Below are 23,305 nucleotides of genomic sequence, written 5' to 3'. Positions count from 1 at the left end.
CTGGATCTCTACTGATAATTGGAATATAGATTATCACGCATGTTGTCAAAAGCAGCTAAATCAGTAGGTCCTAGCAGGCCTCTGCAACGACCTTAGCATATCTAAGGAAGAAGCCAGGAGGGGAAGGAATTGAGGGAGGAGCAGACCAGCTGTCCTTCCTGATAAGATCTCTGTTGAAACTGTGGAGGTATATGTTTTGGAAAAACAGGATGCTTTTCTACATCTGCCCTTTGGGATATGTTTGGCAGGACCCTCAAGACATGCAGACTCTGCAAAAACACAGCTAATAGTTTGGGGAAACCTTAAACTTTGGAGTTGAAGGTTTTTTTTTATTGACTTATTGTTACCCTAAACCAATAAATAAAGAGAGAAAGTATGGGGTGGGCAGACTTAACAGGGACTCTTCAGGGAAACTTTATGGACACAGTTTAGGGTCCCCGATGGCAGCTGAAAGACAGGCAAATTGGATAGCTGTTATTGTCTGACTCGAGAGTCATACCAAACTTTGGTTATTATTTATTTTTTGGGGTGTTTTACACACATCTGCAAAAGGTTTGTAAGTGCTTGAAACTACACTAAAGTGCGGCTTTATGTGAAAGCACTCGTATTGTACTGTTTGTGCCAGCCATCTATTGGGCAGACAGCCGTGTCACCATTGATTTATTTCCTATTACCACTTTGCACAGAGTAAAGTTACCAAGAGCTTTGGGTTGAAAGAATCCCGAGTAACAACGTGAATGGAAATAAACTTTCAGACTGTTGCTTGTTCCGTCTGTCAACTTGAGAGTTTTTAGAGGGCCATGGGGGAAGTTTAAGTCAATATATTCCATGTCATTTTTAAATCTGGAGAATAAATAAAGAGATAAATCGTTATTGCTTACTGTAGAAGAACATAGGAGTCCAAAGTTACAAGTTAGAAGTAACAAAGGCATGACTGGTCTGAGAACTTGACTTCTTTAAGTGTGCATTATGATTGCCTTTTTACTTCTCTTAGCCTACCTATCAAAAGTTATCAGGTCCAGAATGCAAATCTTTGTGCTAAGGGAACATGAGAGGTGGGGTCTATACAGCATGCTTTTTATATATAAACCCTTTTTACTGTGCTCTGATAATTGACAGCTGTAATGTAAGCCTTCTAGGCCACCAGACAAAACTGGAGCCAACTTTTGGGATCCAGGACATAGTTCTGCTGAATATAGAATTGGCTTTTAAAAGATATGGGGCCTTTTCTCTCCTAAGTGAATTGTTTATAGTGAATAATTTATTTCAGCCATTTAGCTTCTCTTCTTATGGATGCATTGTCAAAAAGCAGCTTATGATTTTTTTCAATCGTATCTGTTATTTAAAGCTATTCCTCAAAAGTTCTTGGCAAATAACTCAGTCTCAATTGTTTGTAACCAATTTATTGAGAGGATCTGAAATGAGAGCTGTGCTGCCTCGTTTGATTGGACACACATTGATCAGATGCTATTCTGGTCATTCCATGATTGGATGAGCATAATTAATTCATAGAGTTAGGTTGCCTTTATAAACAGAATCATAAGACTGAAAAGGGTCGTCTAGTCCAGTCCCTGCACTTACGGTAGGATTAAGTATTATCTAGACCATCCTTGACAGGTGTTTGTCTAACCTGCTCTTAAAGATCTCCAATGATGGAGATTCCACAACATCCCTATGCAATCTATTCCAGTGCTTTAACTACCGTGGCAAGGCACTTTTCCTAATGCCCAACCTAAACAGCTCTTGCTACAACTTAAGCCCATTGTTTCTTGTCCTATTGTCAGAGGTTAACAAGAACTATTTTTCTCCCTCCTTGTGACAACTTTTTATGTACTTGAAAACTGGTACTATGTCCTCCCTCAGTCCACTCCAGAATAAACAAACCCAATTTTTTTCAATCTTCCCTTACAAGTCATGTTTTCCAGACCTTAATCATTTTTGTTGCGTTTCTCAGGTCTTTCTCCAATTTGTCCACATCTTTCCTGAAATGTGGACCTCAACAGCATGGAACAGAGCAGAAGAATTATTTCTCATGTCCAGCTCCAGCTGATACATCCCAGGATGATGTTTAGGTTTTTTGCAACAAATGTTACACTATTGACCTATAGTTAGCTTTTTGCAGTTGTCTTTATTGAATTTCCTACTATTTACTTCAGCCCACAAAATACTGGTGTTATGGGTTCACATCCCTTCCAGTAAACATTGTGAGTAGGGTATTCACAGAAGTAAAACATAAAATTAGTGTGAACAAAAATAGTAATTTCTCCTACCTCCATTCCACAAGCCCCTATTTACAGGAAGCATTTACCCAGCTCTAGCATTCAAGGTAGGGGGACGGTGGAGGGAACTAATCGTGTCAAGGAGACATGCAATGACCATCAAATACATGAAAGTTGCTTGAAGGTGCTGCATGAGTGATATAGAATAGTACGCATCGCCTTTTGTGGAGTGGGCACATTAAAGGCAGACTGAGCGGGCTACAAAACAAGACTTCTTACTAGCTTGTTTGGATCATTTTGGATTTAAAGAGGAATGGGAGGTACCTGATTACTACAGTGAGCACTAATTAGTTAATTTGTCGTTTACAAGCTAGTCACACCAATTAGTACTGATAACACTTGTACAAACTAGTTTTAATCCTTCCTTGCAGCTACTAGTAGGCATGTTGTAAGTATTATCCCCATTTTATAGATGAAGAAACCGAGGCACAGGCAAAAGTGATTTGTCCAAGGACCTGCTGTGGATCACTTACTGGGCCCTAAATAGTGAATTCTGGCTCCCAAAGACCTGCTGTAAACAATAAGCTAACCTTTCACCTCTCTTGACTAGACTTTCTGAAATAAGTTTATATCCATGCATCAAGATCTTGGTCAACAAGAGAGTTGTCACCCCCACCCTCCTTTATGGGTGTGAGGCCTGGGTGACCTGTAGACGACATCTCAAGTGGCTGGTGTGGTTTCAGCAGCGCTGCCTTAGGAGGATCCTTAAGATCTGTTGGGAAGACTGACACACTGACATGAGCGTTCTCTCTGCAGCTAACAGCAGTGTAACACAGCTTCTGAAACACCAACTCCCTGGGGCTGACCATTGTGTACGTTTGCCTGATACTTGCCTCCCAAAGCAAATCCTCTTTTCAGTTAAATCAGAAAAAGAAAGCTTGCGGAAGCACTTCAAAAGACATATTGAAAGTACACCTTAACAAGGATAGTATCAGTCCAACAAAAACCGGAGGACTTGGTGCAGAACAGAACACACACCAAGCTACTGCCCATTTTGAGGAGAACAGGCATGTTTATGAAACAGAGAAGCGACAAAGGGAAGAAAGAAAGGACAACTCTCTAGCCAACAAATATGTCTCCTCCAAGAGTATACCTGTCACCTCTGTAGGAAAATCTGCAGGGTACAAATTGGACTCTTTAGCCACCATTGGCTAAAACTCCACCATTGAACCCTTTGTGCAGACATCCTCGTATCAAGGGATAGCTGAAGACAGATTGTTTTCTCTATGCAAGGCCTGTGCTGGGTTATATCCTCTCAGTACACAGTAAATGCCAGAGAGTCATCCCAGATAACCAGTTCTAGAAATATTAAAAACCCCTTAGCATGTGTGTGTGCATGCACACACATACACTATGCAGGGAGACTGGCAACAGCTTTTTTTCGGGAAAAGTAGGTCACTGGAATTAACCTAGTTTTTGCTCTCTTCAAAAAGATCTTAGACTGCAAAAACTTATATTATCTGAGTTAGTAGTCAGCAAGACAACCACTATTAAATGAGACTGCAATGGAATTCTCTCTCCCTTTTTTCCTGCTATTTGCCAGTGTAACACTTCTGAAGAAGAGTGGAGGATCCAACACTCGAAGTTGGAGCGTGGGTGAGGACTCACTTATTATAATCAATGGCACAAGAGCCACGGACTCCAGTTGGTTAGAATCAGCCCCTTTCTGAATGTCAGGGTTCTGGGGTCCCTTGATTTTGGCATTTTGGTTGAGCCCCAAGTGACAAACTGTGTGTGATGTCCAGATCTGGTTCCAAACCTTAAAGCTGCACAGCCTTGGAGTTTTGATTCAGGCCCACAACACTGACGCATAGAAACTAACCATCATTTGCCGATAGGATATTTCCATGACAACCTTAAGCTAGGTTGTGAAGTTGCATTACTGTGCATTCCGTGAATGTCATTCTGTGTGTTTTCTGTTATAAACACTGAGTTTTCCTGGTGTGCTAAACCAGAACGCTCTTGTTAATAGTCCCCTGACAATTCATCAGCCCTGCAGCCAAATTCTGTGAGCAGAAAGCAGCCCTTAACTGAATCCAAGGTACCTGATGAAAATTCATTGAAAATATTTGTTTATTAGTTTAGTCTTCTGGAAAGGGTAAAGATCAAAATGTCTATTTTTTTAAATTCTACAATCAAAAGCATATTTGCTACAGGACAGCTGAGAAAAGAAACCTTGAGTTTAACCCTTAGGAAGGTAACTGTCTAGTGGTTAGCTCATGGGCCTGGGTGTCAGGAGGTCTGGGTTTTATTGCCATCTCCATCCTCAACTTGTTATATGACAGTCATCAAGCCACTTAACCTTTATATATCTCAAATTTCCCCATGTGGGAAAAAATAGCACTTCTCTAGTCCGTAGGAGTGTTGGGTGATATGAGGCTTAATTAATGTTTGTAAAGCACTGTGAGGTCCTTGGATGAAAGGTGCTATAAAACTTGGAACTATTATTGATTCCTTCGTGTTCCTTGGTAGACTAAGCCCCATAGGTGTTTGAATCATGGATCTCTATTAAACAGACTGCTCGCTCCACTGAATTTTGCAGTTGTTGGCTTTTTAAATTGAGAAACAAGTGTCCAGTGAGAAGTCGTATTTATTAGTGAACTAACCCAGGATCCAAATCAGAGCTTCAGCATTCTGAAGTGATAATGCATGAAGTCATTCTACTGCTAACCCACCTACCTACTATCAGCACACATGCAATCCTTGATTTCTGGTTGTTTTATAATCCCCGTCTAATGTATAAGCGTATTTCCTAGATAAATTAGGTCTAATGGATTTCATGAAGTTTTCTGCTCTTCTTCACCACTTAGTTCGAGGATCTGCTTGTGGACTGCATAAGAGGTCATTCTGGATTTGGAACAGTGAGAAAGTTTGGACAAGAGATGTAGTTTTTTTGTATCATGCCCTGAAAGTGCCTGACCTCTTAACTAGTACGATTCCTTTCTGGAAGTTTGTTCCACAACTGAGCCCCTTTGCTCAATAACACTATCTCCACCTCTCCCATATTTCATCCAAGGCTTTACCAACAGCATGGTCCCAAAGGATCCCATCCATCGTGGATGGACACACAGCCTCTGACAAAACAAGAAGTCAGGGTTCAGTTACACATAAAGAGCAGGAACAAGGCTCTGAGCTGACAGTGACTGTGGGTTGGGAGGCAGTGGAGGTATCAGAGCACAACGGAGTAAAATGTGCTTTTTTACCAGATAAGAGGGGCTGAGCCTATGCAGTGCTGGAATGAGAACTAAGTTATCTATAAAGGATATTGCCTGAGATCACCAAATTTCACTTGTCATTTTAAAATGGAAATTTTTAGAGATGCATGTGAAGTAGCAGATATCTTCTACAACTAAACTGGATGCAAAGAAGATGCCTGTAATACAAAGAGAATCATTCCATTTGTAACAACTTGTGTCCTATTATTTGACTAATGGGATACGCAAGCCAGAGAAACGTGTGTTCAGCCCCGTGCTTTTTGGTTTTGTCTTACATTTCTAAGGCACCACTGCAGTTGCACGGCACCAAATGAAAGTTGGTTTTGTTAGGTAATGCAATAGTGTCCATCTTGCTGCCACAGGGTTCACAATGCTACATCATTTTTTAAAGTACCATTTGGATGAATCAATTGCTATTGATTCAGACACTGATTGACTCAGATTAGCTAAACATTTTTTTAATCATCTGAAAAATAAGTATTTGCATTTCATGTTAGCATCCATAAGCCAGCGGACTAATTCTCCAGCCTGTGCACTGAAGAACACTCTTGTCACACAATTCTAGTCCCCCCTCTCCTCAGGGCTTCAGTTTCAGTTCTTCAAAGCCAGTCCACTATATCAAACTTGGCCTCTTCCCCTGACTTCTGCAGGACCTGTTAACACCTTACAGAATTACACTCCTCAGGCCATCCACCTAGGAGCAGAGCGGCTCACCTTGACTCCCACAGGATTACACTGTACAGGCCTTTTGCCCAAGAGTCATGTATAAACTGGGTCCTTTTCCCTGACCCATGGACTTCTGCAGGATCCTTCCTACTTCTTGTGTCTTTCCAATTCAATGGAGCTACTTACTTCTCTAATATCAGAGGACCAGGTGATCTTCAAGCTGTCACCTGATCCAGAGCCTCACAGCTTCAGTTGGGTGTCAGCTGATTAATCACAGGTGGGCTAGGCCCTACTCCCCTTCAAGGACCAGCTATCCTGTGATAGTGTCCAAAATGTAGATCTGACTACACATTTATTTTTGAAGAGGATGCAGACACTGGCCCATTCAATTATAATTTCAGACTGAACAGTATTTCTGAATGTGTAATGCAACCCCAACACACACTTAGCCATGCTGCATAGATTTTTACATAGAAGTAGACAAAAGTTCAATTTTCTCCTGGTTGCATTAAGACTCTCTGATGTGCTGGATTTATTTAACTAAATCTGGAAGCGACACAGGCAGAAGCCTTAAAAAAACAAACAACTTTTCCTTGAAAAGGCAGCTAAAACCATATTGCTGCTCAGTTCTGAACCTTGTGGCAACACCACCTGCTCTCTATCGGGCTCAAGACAGGCATTTATTCAATTCAGATGCATGGTCATGCTGAAAGATTCAGTAGGCACATTCATTGTCACTTTTAACTGGCGTCTGCCATTACACAGTTGTCGTTCCTCCCCACCCTCCCCCTCTAACTGAACAGCACTTTATCACCTTGCATTTAATGTAAATCCATGGGAAAGAGGGGGCCCTGCTATTGGTTAGCAAATCTCAAGGATGCACAATGACAAAGTCAGCATGAGCTGTTAAGCCGGATATAACCAAATGCAATTGTATGGAAAGGAATTGTGGCAAGTAAAATTCCAAGCAAGTCAAGTGTGTAAGCCCAGCTTTTCCACAGGTGGTTCTGAACAACTGAAGGGGAGCATTAATCAGCAGGTAGCACAGTTCTACAAAACCATTTTAGAAAAACAGTGGATGATGATGAATGTAACTTTTCTGGAGTAAAACTGCATTTTTAAACATTCACAGAGGAGGGCTACATGTTTTCCTCCAGCAAAAGCAAGATTAATCACTTTCCCCTTGACCTGGGGTCTACTGCGAAATAGAACCTGGGCTGTAGTGCTCAAATAAGAGTTGGCAGGAGCTTCCAGTTTCTGCCCTAGTTTGTGTTTAACTCTATTTAAAATGCTCCAGCTGCGGTTTGAATCTCGCAGTCGAATATTCTTGTTTAACCTGCATTGAAATGAGAATCTGCCAGAGAACTTTGATCAATGGATTCATTTGTGAAAGGCCATCTGGTGTGGCTCACCGTGGCTTCTGCGGAGAGCCCCTGCACTTCTAACTCTACTCTTGCTAACCATTTGCATCTCTTAAGAAAACATCTTGAGCAGGGAAGTTTTCATTTTTATTCTCATCCCCAACACATTTCCAGTTATCAGCTAAAAACACTGAGCTATAAATGTTTAGCCCCACCTTGCATGTGGCATTACAAAGCAGTGCCAGTGCATTAGGTAGTACTATCAATTTTAGTCTGTGTGGTCAGTATTCCAAGATAACTTCCAATGATGACACAGAAGAGCAGAGATAATGGGACACTGTCAAGAAGTTTAGGTCCAAAAGGTTGGTATCTTATCGATTAAGGTGTGACAAATAGGTTTATCCAAGATATTGCCCTTACTAAAGTAAAGTTAAACCTTTTTGACCTGGCATTTAAGGTCTTTAGAATCCATTGTATTAAATGAATAGAATGTGTGTCCTTGCAAGCCAAGGATGGTATATATTTCTGTGGGAAGGGTAAATCCAGCTCCTTTAGGAGAACAGTCTGGGGTGATTAGTCAAAGTTGTAACATCTCCAGAGAAGCACCACCCCCAGAGAGGTTCGCATGATCCAGTTTAAACTGGATTTTCCATATACCAGACAGACAGACCAAAAGGACTTTTGGAAAAATATCCTGGTGGTAAACTGACACAGGGCCTTCTTTCTGATCCAATGAACAGACAGGACCTCTGGACCACAGAGGGCCCCAATCCTTAGGAAAAGATTGGAAGGACTGTGCCGTACTGAGGCCTCATAAGACAGCGTTCTTGTTCTGAACAAAGGGTGTTATGAACTTGAAACCACAGGAAAACCCTGTGTGAGGTTTGAAGGACTGCCCACCTGACAAAGCCCATGGTGGAGTTGGGGGTGATCCCTGGTTAGCTTAATAGTATTGTTTTTAACATGTTGTCTCTGTAATGCTTTTACCTTAAGAATAAAATGTGCTTGCTTAGAAAGACCTGTGTGGTAGATTAATGGTATAATAACCAGAGTTAATCATATGTGAAGAGAAGACAAAACAAGCCTGCTTAGGCAGCTTGGTTTTGGCTGGAGCCTACATCACAGTGTAAGCCATGAACTATCCAGCCTGGACATACCTCTGTCAGAAGGGTGATCTTGCTGAGCCACCAAGGAGGAATACAGCAGTTGTCTTGGATTGTGACAAAAGGGTTGCAGGATTTATTTTTTTTTTTTTAAATATTTTTTACTCCAACAATCCCCTGGAGCCGTAAAACCCCAAATATGTAACTAAGGTATGAGAAAAATGAAAGAGACTAAACAAAAACCTGAAACAGACAGTCTACTCTGCCATGTTCAAGCTAGTGAAGTGCAGAAAAAAATGCTATAAACAATAAAAAGTGAATTTGATTTTAAAAAGCCTCTTTTAACTTTTAATAAATCTAATATTTTACTAGCCATGCAAGTAAGGGCTGTTGTATAAATGTTATAGAACAATTCAGAAGTGCAGAGCACTACATAAATGTTAACTAATCAGTCATTAGAAATATCTCACTAATGAGGTAGGCAAGCATTATTTTCTGCTGGAGGGAGGAGGATAATGAATCCAAGCATTTGGAAGCGGAGCTGCTCCTCAGTGTAACTAAGAGGTAGCATGGTTCAAAGGACATTGGCACAGGACTCCAGAGACCTTAGCAAGTCATTGGCTGAGCTGGAAATAGAAGGTGTGACTTAGGGCAGATCATGTCCTCTGTCTTTTTTGTTTATTTAGGCTGAAAGCTCTTCAGAGCAGGGATCACTATGTATACATACAGTAAGAAGGGGCCCTAATCTCAGCCAGGGACCTTACTTTCTAAACACCATAAAAAGTAATTAAATCCAAACAGCTCCATCATTTGCACTTGTAGAGGATGCCTTTGAGTCATCTTTATACTGGAAGTTGGAAGATTCCCATAAGAAACACAAATTTTGTATCCAAGAGTATTTTAGCCAGTAGTGCTGTAGCTTTGGGTGTTAGGACCCTAAAACATGTAACTACTAGATATCTGTCCCAATGCCCCTCAGGAAAGCAGAAGAGTGTTAGTTCCTTTGTACTACATATCCTGTGTAAAAAGCAAAAGCCATGTCAGGGTAAGGTGGGGCTCAAATGACTGCATATACTACACATGTAGAACATACACGGCTTCATTACATATCATGATCCTTTTTTGATCTGAGCGGTTAGGCAAAATTCAGGTTCTTGCAGGTTATTACAGGTGAAGGAGAAATGGACCATGGAGCCAGATATTTCTGATGAGATCCTGTTTATTTACAAAGGAGGTAAAAAATCCTGTTTCCTTGAATGCAGCAGGAGACCGTTCTTTGCTCCCATCTCCAAAACTCCTTTCTAGAAAGCACTTGGCCCAAGAGTGCCCCCCCCCCCATCTGCTTTTTAACAATGCTTCTTCACTCTGTATCTGGTGCTTCTTGCTCTCCATGGCTCTGCCTTTCTACCTCTCTTTCACAGACACACAAACCATCACAAAACAATAGCCAGCAAGACATCACCACCTGTGTTTTCAGGTTAAGCTGTTTTCCAGCAGCTTTCTGGTTCCATAAAGGAGCTTTACTGTTTCTTAGGCCCTATCTACACTTACAAGATTACAAGCTGTAAGAGCACTCATGTAGCTGTGTTATGCTGATGGGAGAGAGCTCTCCCATAGACATCATAAAAGCAGCGCAACAAGCTGTTCTCCCACAATGTTCTTGCCAGCAAGTTAAAGTAGTGTGGGTTGGATGAATGGATTATAAAATGGAGAGAAATCTAGCTAGATTATTGGGTTCAACGGCGATGTCTAGTTGGCAGCTGGTAACAAGGGGAGTGCCCCAGGGGTCAGCCCTTGGTCTGGTTTTGGTCAACATCTTCATTAATGATCTGGAGGATGGGGCGGATTGCACTCTCAGAAAGTTTGTAGATGACACTAAGATTGAGGAGGCGGCGGGGAGAGCGGTAGATACACTGGAGGGTAGTGATCGGATACAGAGTGACCTAGATAAATTGGAGGATTGGGCCAAAAAAAATCTGATGAGGTTCAACAAGGACAAGTGCAGAGTCCTGCACTTAGGATGGAAGAATCCCATGCAATGGTACAGACTGGGGACCGATAGGCTAGGCAGCAGTTCTGCAGAAAGGGATCTGGGGGTTACAGTGGGGGTTACAAGAAGCTGGACATGAGTTAACTATGTGCCTTTATTGCCAAGAAAGCTAATGGCATATTGGACTGCATTAGTAGGAGCACTTCCAGCAGATGGAGGGAAGTGATTATTCCCCTCTATTTGGGGGAGGCCACGTTTGGAGTATGGTATCTAGTTTTGGGCCCCCCACTACAGAAAGCATGTGGACAAATTGGAAAGAGTCCAGCAGAGTGCAACAAAAATGATTAGGGGCTAGAGCACATGACTCATCAGGAGAGGCTGATCAGGAACTAGGCTTATTTAGTCTGCAGAAGAGAAGAGTGGGGGTGGGGGAAGGGGATTGGATAGCAGCCTTCAACTACCTGAAAGGGAGTTCCAGGGAGGATGGAGCTAGGCTGTTCTCAGTGGCAGCAGATGACAGAACAAGGAGCAATGGTCTCAAGTTGCAGTGGGGGGACGGGGGTGGGTCTAGGGTGGATATTAGGAAAAACTTTTTCATTAGGTGTGTGGTGAAGCACTGGAATGGATTACCTAGGGAAGTGGTGGAATCTCCATCCTTAGAGGTTTTAAAGGCCCAGTTTGACAAAGTCCTGGCTGGTTCTGCTTTGAAGAGGGGGTTGGACTGAATGACCACCTGAGGTCCCTTCCAACCCTATTCTTCTATGATTCTAAGCAGTGGTAACTATGATGGCGGGAGAGCATCTCCCATCGACATAGTGCTATGCACGTGAGTGCTTCTGCTGCAAAATCTTAAGTCATTCAGGGTGTGTGGTTTTTTTCAGATCCCTGAGTGAAAAAAGTTTTGCTGACATAAGTGGTTGTGTAGACATGGCCTTACATTTATCCCAAATCAAGAGTAGCTGTTATGCCCATCAGTTTCAATGAGGTTTCACCCAACCCATGGCTTCAAAACAGCTGATTCTCTAGCAAGGTTCTGGTGGTTCTGAAACCTAGATGACAGTGAGGGCTGTTCAGAGGGATACTATCCTATTCCTATAGGTTACAGAGAGCTAAAAAGGCTAGGGACAGATGTTGATCAGCCGCTTTTCTTTTTTTTGTACACTACCTGGACTTGGTGACAACCAATCTCATAGGCAGAAGGAAACTGTGTTAAGGTATGGTAGGTAAATCCAGACTAGATATCCAACTATGATCTACCCCCCTTTAAAGATAACACAGTGTTTAAAGAAAGTCTGAGCTAGATCTTGCAAAATGAAGACGAAAACTGGTGACCAGCCAGTCACAAAAAACATATTTTATCTTCTCCCATTTCCCAAAGGGACCATCAGGCATTCATTCTGCTGTTTGTCATACAGACCTATTGCCAGAGATCATATGGTCAATTACCAGGCAAACTGCACCTCTGAGCCCTCTTGTCTTTGTGTGAAACCCCCTTCAGGTATCAGGCCTCTCTGGTCATTACCCCTCTTGGAAGGGAATTGTGCAATTCTCCCACTCAGACAAGGCCTTGGGTATGTCACCCAGAGTTATCTCATCGGTTCCGACTTGGGTGCAGCACCTGCAAGTCTGTTCCTTCAGAGAGCCGTGACCGTGGTAACCAGTGAACAGTACTTTGCTTTAAGAAGGTTGTTTACAGAGAACAATCACTTTTCAGAGAAAAGGGATCTTAAAACAATAAACAAAATTACACGTGTATCTAGCTAACCAGTTAGCTAACCATCTCCCATGTGGGGATCCTAGGAAGTCTCAGCTTCCTACAGACACTCCCCCCCTCCTCCCCGTACCCCATACACACACAGTTGCCTGCCCGAGACCTCTCTGGTCTGGCATGGTTTATTCCCTTAACTCACAAGCACTCTTCTCTCCCCTCCTGCAGGGAACATTGCCTTAAAAAAAAAATTAGTTTTCTGGCTCTTCAAGCTACGAGCCTGGCAAAACAAGGCTTGTATCTTCATTGGGGGCAATATATAGGATCCTCAAAGCTAATTGCTTCCCCCGCCTCTTTCACACATGTGCCTGTTTGTTCCTATCTGGTACCAGTGTGTTGCTTTCTGTCTTGTTCTTCTCACAATCCCCGCTGAATTCATCATGGACATACAGAGCTATGTTAATATATCATTACAGAGCTGCTCCACAACCATCACACATATCAACACTGGGTACAAGAGGATGTAAACTGCCTTCCTCTATACAGAGATTTGTCTCCTGTCCACCCAATAGAGATCCAGGCAGTACGCACAATTCCAGAGCAGACATCTCAGAAATTTACTGCTTGCTCTTTACCGTTTATTTTCATTAGGTCATATGTATTTATTATCTGCAGGCATTTCAAAATGGCGCTTCTTTCAGCTAGCTACACTGCAGTCAAACCAGGAGTCTCTCTGCTCTCTATCAGCCTACAGGATATGTAGGACATGTGTCTGCATGTGCCTTTATCACTTCCTCAGAAGCAGGTAGGGGAACCTAGGCCTGCCCTCTATTCTGGGTTCTCTCTCAGGGGCCCTCTCTTCAGCAGCCTAGGTCTGCACTGTCCTATGCCTTGCTGCCTTTCTTACTGTCCTGGCTTTCCCCCAACTCTCTGGGTTTGCCTGCCAGCTAGCCAGCCAGCCAGACACACCCCTCTCTTTTCCCAGGAAGCAACTGTGGACTACTTTCCTACTGGCTACCCTCAGCTTCTGGCATTTATATAGGTCCCTCCTGTTCCTGTCCAGCTGAGTCTCATTACTAATCAATCCCTCTTCCCTGGCTTCTCCTCTAGGTGCAGCCTGAGCAGTTAGTTGGCCTACCTAGCCACCTTAACCCCCTCAGATCTCGTATGGGGTTGACTCCACATCACAGTCCTGTTTCATTTGCAATGCACAGCTCTGTGCCTTGCAGGTCAGACAGACAGAATCCCTGATTTGAAGAGCTTGTGATCTAGATTTCATACACCGCATGTGCAACAAATAATGGGAGCATTGCAGGGGAATGGAAGGATTACACAAGCTTCGGCAGTCACTCAGCTAGTTAGCTAAGCTATATTTTAAATTTCTTCACTGTTTGTAGGCTTCTTCGAAGAAGTGGGTTCTTGGGCAGATTTAGTGAGTTTTGAGTAGGTTTTTATTAGCTGTCTGATTAACTCACAGATTATATAGTGTAGGGGGGGAATCCCAGTTCATACATTTGTTGGATTCCTTTGCAGAAGACACAATTTTCCCCATTTTACTTTTGAAGAAAAAGAAGAGAAGCAACATGACATGCTCAAGTTCACATTGTAAGCCAGTTACTATAACCATTCCTTTAGATTTTGATATTTGATGGTATCCCTTTAAATACATCTCTGTATTTGATCTCTGAATAGCACTAATGAGACAGATATAAGTTAAATTAGCATTTATAGATGTACAAAACATCAACTGCCAATACAATACTTCAATAAACTCCGTGCACCAAGTACACTCCAAAAAACAAAACAAGATTTCTCACTCATGCACAAGTACATATGAAACTCAATGCCATGGATTTTGAATAAGGGAGCAGCAGTACATAAAACATTGTCTACATAACCCCATGATGCACCAGGAAATATAATGGCCTGCTTGCAAATTGAAAACATCATCTTTCAAATGGTGGCATAAATGTAATTTGTGGACATTGAAGTTCTTCAGGAAAACAGAGGATGCGAGAAATTTAGAATAGCTTTTGATTTTAAGAAATGTTTAACTTACCAGAAATTTGATTGCAAACCCCTTAGTGCAACTCAAGATTAAAAATTGCAAAAGAAGAATAAAGCAACCCGCTTACCAGTTTAGTTGTTTGCTGAGTACATGCTCCATTCAATACTTGCAGAACACTAATTCCTAGTGATTCCATGTGCTGTTACCCCAGAAGAACCCTGTATAGAGAGGAAAAAAACCCCATAAATTCTTCTTTGGGATTTATGAACAAGGGCCACAACTCCAATATTAGTGTTAAAATTACATCTTTAAAACATTTTAAAGGCATAAGAATACCCAAAATAGGATCTAGTAGAAAAATCGAGCAGCTACTGTTTTTTAGTCTCTTTATAACTGCAGAGAATAATGAGATTTTGATTTCTCCAATTAATTTTGCAGATTTTTATATTGTACTGGAGTCAGTAATGAGAAGGTTAACTTTAAACTGTACAATTTATTTTTTTAAAAACAGACACTTAAGACATTCAGAAAAACAATAAAGTTTTAGAAATCCTGCGAAAAGGGAAGTGTCCCTCCATCTGCCCTCTCCTCCCTCCCCGACACACACACACACACACACACACACACACACACACACACACACACACACACACACACACACACACACACACACACACACACACACACAACACCAACAGTGCTAGAAAACCTAAACACGAACCCACTAGGCACCAAGCGAAACTGATTTGAAACAAGAAGTCCACTTTCACTATCTGAGTTAACTGTGGAAAATACAACAAAATGTAAACGTGTAGTTTGGTTACACTAAGCTAGACCTCAATCCTGCAACCTGATCCATTGAACGGGGTGCGGAACACCACTGACTTCAGTGGGACACCTGTGCTGGTGCAAATGTTCACCTATATGAATCTGAAAAAAAGGTGTGCGCTACCGCCCTCCCCCCCCGCCACCTTATGGCCACATGTGACACTGCAGGAACACTATGCCTTCATTTCCCCAATTGGTTTGTCAATGGTTTCAACACATAAAAGCCTTGCTGAACAGCGCCCTCTTCAGAGCATTTTGTTTATTAAACAGAAAATTCAACAGAAACAAGAAAATCCTTCACTCGGGCATCTGAGCAGGGAGGCAGAATCGTTCTTAGTTTCACTTTCAATCCCACATCTAGGCCCTTTGTCTATGAGGCACTTTCAGACCTTGATTCCTTCCTGGAGCCAGAGTCTGCAGGGCCTGCCTGCAGCTCTTCCCCAGGAAGCTTTTTGAGGCTGGGCCTCCTGCGGCTACCTGGCATTCCCTCCCTACATCATTTTCCCCAAGAACTCCTCTCTCTAGGAGCATCCCCTTCAGCTGAGCTCTGGTAGCCTTCTATTAGGTCCAGGCGCTCCTCAGCCAATTAGCTGCCAGATACCTAGGCAATTACTTACTTAATATGGGCTGAAAGGGGATCTTTTTCCTTAAAGAAACCCATCACTGGTCGATTGGGCCTGGACTCCTCTAAAAGGGACAGCCCCCTGTGAAAGTTACACTGCAGAACTTCACACAGACAAAGGCACTGATCCAGGAAGATCAACTCTTCATATGAGAGAATTACTGCAAATAAGCCTATGTGGCATCTCCTTAGAGGCCTGCATTGACAGGGAGGAGAGAAGCAAAGGGGGCAACTCAACTGGGTGCTCACGCCATGCAAAAGGAAGAAATAAAGTATGTGGTGGTTGTGTTAGGCATGCAGGGTCCTCTTTTAGCTACTGATTTTACATCAGCAGCATTAGCAGGATTCATAAAGCACTGTTTTGAGAGAGAATGTGCATCCTGTACACATGCTCTGTAAATGTTAGTATCTTACAAGTGCTGTCGTGTAAAATATTGTTATTTGAGAGTAACTGCACATACTTTCTTGGACTTTGCAACTATATATCTGTTCTATGGATAATCATCATGGCACAATTAACCATCCTATGTAGCTAGATAATTTCACAAAATACAGGATGCTTGCTCAGATACAGCGCAATCTGCTGAAGAAGAAGCTTCCCAGTTTCAATCTGTTTTCAATGGCCCATAAAACAATCTTCAGCCTAAGAGCTGTTCAGATTTTTTTCTATCCCCCAGACACACACTAGAGATGATCACTACTATGCACAGGGAGAGCAGATGGCCAAAATAAACATCCCTGAGCCTCAAGAGACTGTATGGTAGACCTTCCTCACACCATCACTGATGGAGGGACAAGGTGAGTGAGGTAATATCTGTTGGGTGAAGTAACTTCTGGTGGGGAGAGATAAGCTTTCAAGCCACACAGCTCTTCTAAAGAAGAGCGCTAGGTAAGCTCAAAAGCTGGTCTCTCTCTCACCATCAGAACTTGGTCCAGTAAGAGATTACCTCATGGACCTTGTCTTTCTAATATCCTGGGACCAACATGGCTACAACACTGCACACCGCCACTAATGGCAGATGTAGGCAGGAGCATCATCCATTCCATAGTTGAGCATAGGAGTATGTACCCTACATCTCCTGCACGAGCGGTGCATAGGAGTGATTGAAGCCCTAAGACTGCCACATGTTCCTTGACTTGCCCAGCCCCAGCAGTACAAGAAAGGAGGGAGCAAAATACGGAGAGCAGTGGTGCGTGATAGGCAGTGAGTGCAGATGATTTATTCTAATTAGGTTCTTACAACATGTCCATTGCCATGATATTTGAGCACCTTGATGTCCCAAATCCCACACAGCTTGACGACTCCCAGCTAAGGGGTGGATTTCCGTTCTCTGTATGTTAAGCCTTAGGCAAAATGACACATACACCCTTCCAGACACATGCTTGCTGAATGGGGCCCGATAGGGTAGTATGAGGACAAGCTGGATATTTGAGATTAGATTCAACCTGTTCATTAAGGTAACTAGTATTGCCATCAGGGATCAATTAGGCTAAAGGTCTTCATACACTAGTCACAGCAGGCAGAAATCTGCAGAGAGGGGGAAAAAAAAAAAAAAGCCTACACCGAAAGCCAGGACCTGAATACTTCACATTTTGGGGGGAGAGCTTTAAAATCTGTACATAGACCTGATCCAAGTTTTCCTAGTGGAGCCATTTATTTATATAAGGCTCAAACCAAATGCCAGATCTAAATATCCCCAGGCTCAGAATAATAACTACAAAGACTAAGGAGTGACCTGTCTTGTGTGTGAAACAGCAGAACGAACTAAGTCCTTGCAGATATTCACACTGGCATTCAAGTGTGTCTGCAAGATTTTCCTCTCTTCTCCCTTGTACATTGAAGGCAAATTGCAGGACATAGATGTATGTGACTTTTCTGTTAACAGGTTAGCTTTCCTAACAATGTCTTAATGCAGCAGGGTTTTTTTGTTTTTTTTTTGGCATTGAAGACGCTATATTTCTGAATCTAATTTAAGCTGTTTTCCTTCAAATTTCCACAATTCCAGACATTTAAGAAGACTGATTCGTGTATTTTGGATTTTTTCCATTAAAAATTTATCACATACACACTATGAAAAATTGTGAGAAGCCATTTGTTTTTAACCTGACTTGTAAAATTGTGTAACACATTGCATGCAACACTAGAGGCTATTGTGCTTTGATATGTCATCCTGAATGTTTTCTATTTAGGGTAAAGTGTTCCTGCTAACGTTTCCATTGTTGCTGGAGGCTTTCCTGTCTTTTTATACTGTGCTTTTCTAGCAGGTCTAATGGCTCTATTCAAAAAAGAGTTTACTTTTGCATGCATTACTTTTTGTCCTTCACAGATCTTGCATAGGTGTATGCATTTTGGTGACAAGCAAACTTCAAAGCATTCGGATCTTTAATTCAAATAAGCAAGAGTCAAAAAGCCAAGATGTGATGGAGCAGGGGAGGAGGGGGGGAGGATAACTCCTACCTCCTATAACCTCACTCCTGAGATTATCAATGAAGTCCCAATTACAGTGGTCATTTTGTTATGTGGTTGCCTTGTCCACTAGGAACTGGACTCGACCTACCTGGCATTAGTCCAGTATACTGGGGCAACTCTACGACTGTTTTGCTGAATAAAAAGGGCAGCATCCAGCTGTATGCCACTATTGTTTGGAGTGTTCTCATTGTCTCTCTCACATCTTCCCTTTGTATGTTCACATGGTAGTTTATTGCAGGTATCCTCCAAGTCCTGACCACACAGCATACCCCTCTTCCTGGAGTAGTTCTTTAGATTTGCTGTTAAAACAACAATTCAAAATATAGCTAAGCTTAAATGCTCTCAGATCTACACTATTCCTATGAATTTCCTCCAGGACCTCTCTTCCTTAGACTCTAATTCCACTTGTGCAGAGAGCCACTCCCACCTACCTTATTTGTATTATGGTAGTGCCTAGAGACTCCAACCAAGATCAGGGCCCCATTGTATTAAGGATTGTACATACAGCATTTGAGGAAAGTCTCTGCCTGAGAGAACTTGTACGCTAAATAAAAACAAGACAAACGATGGGAGAGGAAATTGAGGCACAGAGAGGGGAAGTGACTTGCCTAAGGTCACACAGTAGGTCAGTGGCAGAACCAAAAGAGAACATAGGTGTCCCGATTCCCAAGGTAGAAGACTATTTACTAGAGCATGCTATTTTATATCTAGGATGGGGTTAACAAGCTCCACCTGCCAGAGAAACGTTTCCATGTAGGGTTTCAGTACCTACTACTCTGTTACAAATCCTCATGGCAGCTAATTAGAGTGTTACAGTTAAAATAAAGTATAAAAAAATCCCAGCTGAACATGAGAAACTGAGAGGCCACTGCCCCATAACAAGCTGAAAATATCCCTTTCGTGTTTAGAAAGCCAGGCTAGAGTTGCAGTGAACAATGACGGAGTTATGGCTGACAGCTGATAAATCAGGTCTGCTTGGAGAAGATGTCAGTTCTCATTTTCCTTCCTGTAACCTTTAAATAAAAATAAGTGACATCCTGACTTGTACCAGAATCCCTAATGAAACTGAAAGGCTGTTGAAATAATTACATGGCAAATCAATGTGTATATATATATATAGATCGCTCTCCGGTACCTTCTCACTTACGCACCTAACTTCTCCTATCAATTTTGTTATTAAATCAGACACAGAAGGGAAAAAAGAGGTACAGCCAAATTATAGCTTGTCAGATTTATGATAAAAGCAGGTAGCATGAGATTCAAGGATGAAAATCTGGCCCTGATTCTCTTCTCATCTCCATTTTATAACAGGCAATCAATTCAAATAACTCCCGAGTTACATTGGTGCAGGAGAAAAATCAGGCCTAACTTTGACTCCTCAAAGCAGTCATATTTTCTGCTGGTGTAAATGGGTGTAGCCCCTTTGGGTTCATAGCCATTTCACTTGTTTATATCAGCAATGACCCATTGTTTCTAGGCATTACAACAATCATGGTGTAAGAACAGGCACTGTCTAAGGTCTCCTACAGTAACTGTTACACACAGATTGATAATGTATCACACAGCATGACATTTGATGACAAGCTGGTGGCCTATGGGAGATGAATTGATGACCTCCATCCAGTTCCTAGGGAACAAACATCTACCATCCACCGACCGGCAGGATGACTAGCTCTTCGTTGTCAGAGTCAAGCACTTCACCACACCGTTACTTCAAGTTCAACGTTCACGTTTGCTCTCCTTTGAGCTATGTTGTCATAGGGTAGAACAACACTTGAGCTGCACAGAGTGATAGATCCGTAGCTGGGAGGGGAGGAGAGGGGCATGAAAGAGAATTGCCCCCGAAATTTCTTTGCCTCCCCTGTAGAAAGAAGACATGTTCCAATTTTTTAGTGCGAGTTTCCTCAGATGAGTGATTGTAGTCCTCAGCCACAGAGCAGTAGTCACAATTCTAGTGGCTTGGGAGCAAAGCGGGTGTTATTGACCACATTTGAACTATGCAAAGTGTGGTGACTTCCTTATGTCACTGCTATAATAAGAAAATAGTTTAAGCCCGATAAGAAAGCGTCCTCAGAGAGGGAGACTTACAAAGGATACAAGAAGCAGCAAAGAGGACACATATATCTATGCTGGAGTGTGTGACCTGACCCTGCCTACCTATTTGGAGGGGAGAGAAGAAGAGAGTTCCTTTCAAATTGAGAGAGAATTGAGAAAGTTCCTTTTGGAGCACATGAGAGCATGTGGATGGGCAGACTAGAACTGGAATGCTCCTTCAGAACTCAGAAGAAGCCTTAGATGGACTGACTAGGGGACTGTGACACTACCGCAGAGTCAAAGGAAAGTCCCAGATTGTGAGTGCCATTTCTGTTAAAGCTGATAAGGCCTTTTGTTTTCCTTGTCGGTTGCGTGCGCACCCTGGCAATGCTAGTGGAGTGGGAACCGATATGGTTCTATCAAATTTGGATTTTGCAATTGGAGAAAAATGCACTCTTGCAAGCCAAAGGTTTAATGAAATGTGAAAAAACAGCCGAGTCCATTTGAATGCAATGGTTGATCGGCCTGCAGCAAGGAGGAGAGAAGCTACAGGTCATTTACTTTGCTTTTTCTACATTGCTGTGACAATCAGCGTCCAGACACCTCAAAGGGAGAACAGGGGGTCTGAACCCCAATTAATATGCAATTGAATCAACTGATTGTATACATTTCCCCTCATTGCCATCAGGTTCAGAACATTATAAGCTTTCATAAGAGACCTTACTTGGCACGTTACTGTATATAGATATTGTATACAAACTGTGGTTATGAATTTATATATTGGTGTATATAAAACTGTGCTCAGAATTTGTGCTTCAACATTCAGCTACACCTCACAACAGGAAGGTGAAAATAATACAGGGATGGGCCACCTTGCCAACCAGAAGAGACTAGCTCCAATACTGAACACTTCAAATGGTCTTTTTTGTAGGTTGTAAAGTTAATGGGAAAATAATTAAACAACTTTAAATGGAAAAGAAGGCCTAACTCTGGAAAACTAAAAGGAGGGAATTTTTGGTTTGAAAATAATTTCATCACACCAGAGGATGAGCATGACCCATGAAAGAAAGAGAACCTAATTCGAATAAAAGTGATTCGACTTCAGAACTGAACCCGGATGTCTCTATGAAGACATCCAGATGCCATTATTCAAGACAACTTGGACTTTAGTTTCATGAACTGCCTTTATGTTACACTGCACTTTCGTGTTAAGAACTATACTTTTATATATATCTATACTTTTATTTTTCTGAATCTGAATGTGTTGAATGATTGAATATTTGTTATACTGATCATGAATTTCTTTTCTTATTTCATAAGAAAAAAAGGAAAGTAAAAATCGGCTTCTGATGGAGACTGCATTTTCGCTACATACATACGCTTCTAAGGCTGGCCCAACTGCCCCTCTTCTCTTTCAGTCTGCCCCCATCCCTGTGTTGATGTCCTAGCTATGGGGTATGATTGCATCAGCAGCACAGAGTAGCTGAGTCCCCACTGTATTACTAGCATGAGCCTCTGCAGTACTCAAATTTCAACCCAGCCCTTGACAGATGAGCTAGCTCAATGTTAAAGCACCATTTAACTCCAGTTAGAGATCTGTGTTTGAGAATGGGAGTCAGGGTAGGGGCAATAATCAGGTTACACCTTGAACTCACACTGAAGTGAAGACAAGCTTTTAGAACTAGCCAAGGAATAAATGGCCATGGAGACTGAGTCATACTCTTTCATAAATGTTTACTTGCAGTTATTCAGCCACTAGATGTCTGTGTACTGCACAGAATTCCCTGGTAAACAAAAACGAAGTCTGTGTGGAAACCGTTTGTCTGTTGTTGTAGCGGTTTTCTTTAAAGACCACCTCCTTCTTAAGGAGGACTATGATTCCATGTGGCATAATACATTCCTAGAAGTCTTCTCTCCTGGTCAATAGCATGATGGTCATGGCACTTACTTGGAATGTGGGAGAATAGCAGCCAGGGATATGAACCTGAGTTTTCCACATCCCTGATGAATGCCTCAACCACTAAGTTTCTCTGGGGTGCCTATTGTGTTCACATTTGACCAGAAATTCCATCCTAGACCATGGAAACTTTTCCTGATTAAAGTTTGGTCTAAATTAGTATATTCCCATGAAGAGTTTCAGTTTCATGAAACAGACATTTTCCAAAGAATTACTGTTTTGACAAAAATTCCCAACCAGCATTATCCAAAGCTCTAAAAAAAATCCAGGTTGAATAAGCAAGAACTCCTTATTGGGCTTCTATTGAGGAGTTACTCCTCTTCCCCCAAAAGTGAATCATAACATAAAACCCACAATTAGGTATATGCTATTTCAAGCTCAGTCTGGAGTGAGAAGCATCAGAAGCCCTGCATTAAAAGTAAATTACGATGAGATTTTCAATCCCATTTTGCTGATTAGGTGTTTTGTATCTAACCTGCCAAGGTGTGCATCTAATATGAACCTAGCCTCCAAACTTTGAGGTTCTCCCACTACAATTTATAACCCCCCTGAAAACCAGAAGTGTTTATAATGATACCAACACTAAACAACTGAAAATGTAAACAATGGTAGGAAGTTTCTAGCAGAGAAGGCACATTATTGATAGACGTAACTAGTAAAGAGTTCACAGTTATGTAATAAGTAATCCCAAATCCACCCAGAATAAATGCAGTGGCTGTCTGAACATGGCTTACATTTATCAGTGCTGGATGTACAGTAGTGTTTCACTGACACCAACCTCTGTCAGAATGGATTCTTGACAGTATCTGGATGTAAAAGCACTCCTAATGAAAACAAGGAAGGGGAGTTCAATACAGCTGACTGCTAACTAATGATATTCAGCTAAATAAATGAAATTCACTTCTCTTGTCACATTTACTAACAGCACTGATGAATAGACACTGCCACAGTTATTCAGAAAGCTCATATAATGGACCAGAAAACCATCTACTCTTAAATAGGGGATAACATCAGGAATCTTGACATATTCCTCCTCAATGACCACCTTACATATTCATGACTTC

General features: G+C 41.9%; 1 long non-coding RNA gene across 1 annotated transcript in view; it reads right to left on the bottom strand.

The window, feature by feature from the left end:
• The window catches only part of LOC137143494 (uncharacterized), a 158,641-nt gene that overhangs the window by 110,591 nt on the left and 24,745 nt on the right, over nt 1–23,305 (bottom strand). Inside the window, exon 2 of the long non-coding RNA XR_010917174.1 lies at nt 14,458–14,548. This is a non-coding gene — a long non-coding RNA (uncharacterized lncRNA). The remainder of the gene's footprint in view (nt 1–14,457; nt 14,549–23,305) is intronic.

This window comes from Emydura macquarii, unplaced genomic scaffold (assembly GCF_026122565.2).
Source record: "Emydura macquarii macquarii isolate MOO-44397 ecotype Brisbane River unplaced genomic scaffold, CSIRO-AGI_Emac_v2 contig_3328, whole genome shotgun sequence".
In the NCBI taxonomy this organism is placed as follows: domain Eukaryota; kingdom Metazoa; phylum Chordata; order Testudines; family Chelidae; genus Emydura; species Emydura macquarii.
This window is presented reverse-complemented; position numbering and strand designations above follow the sequence as displayed.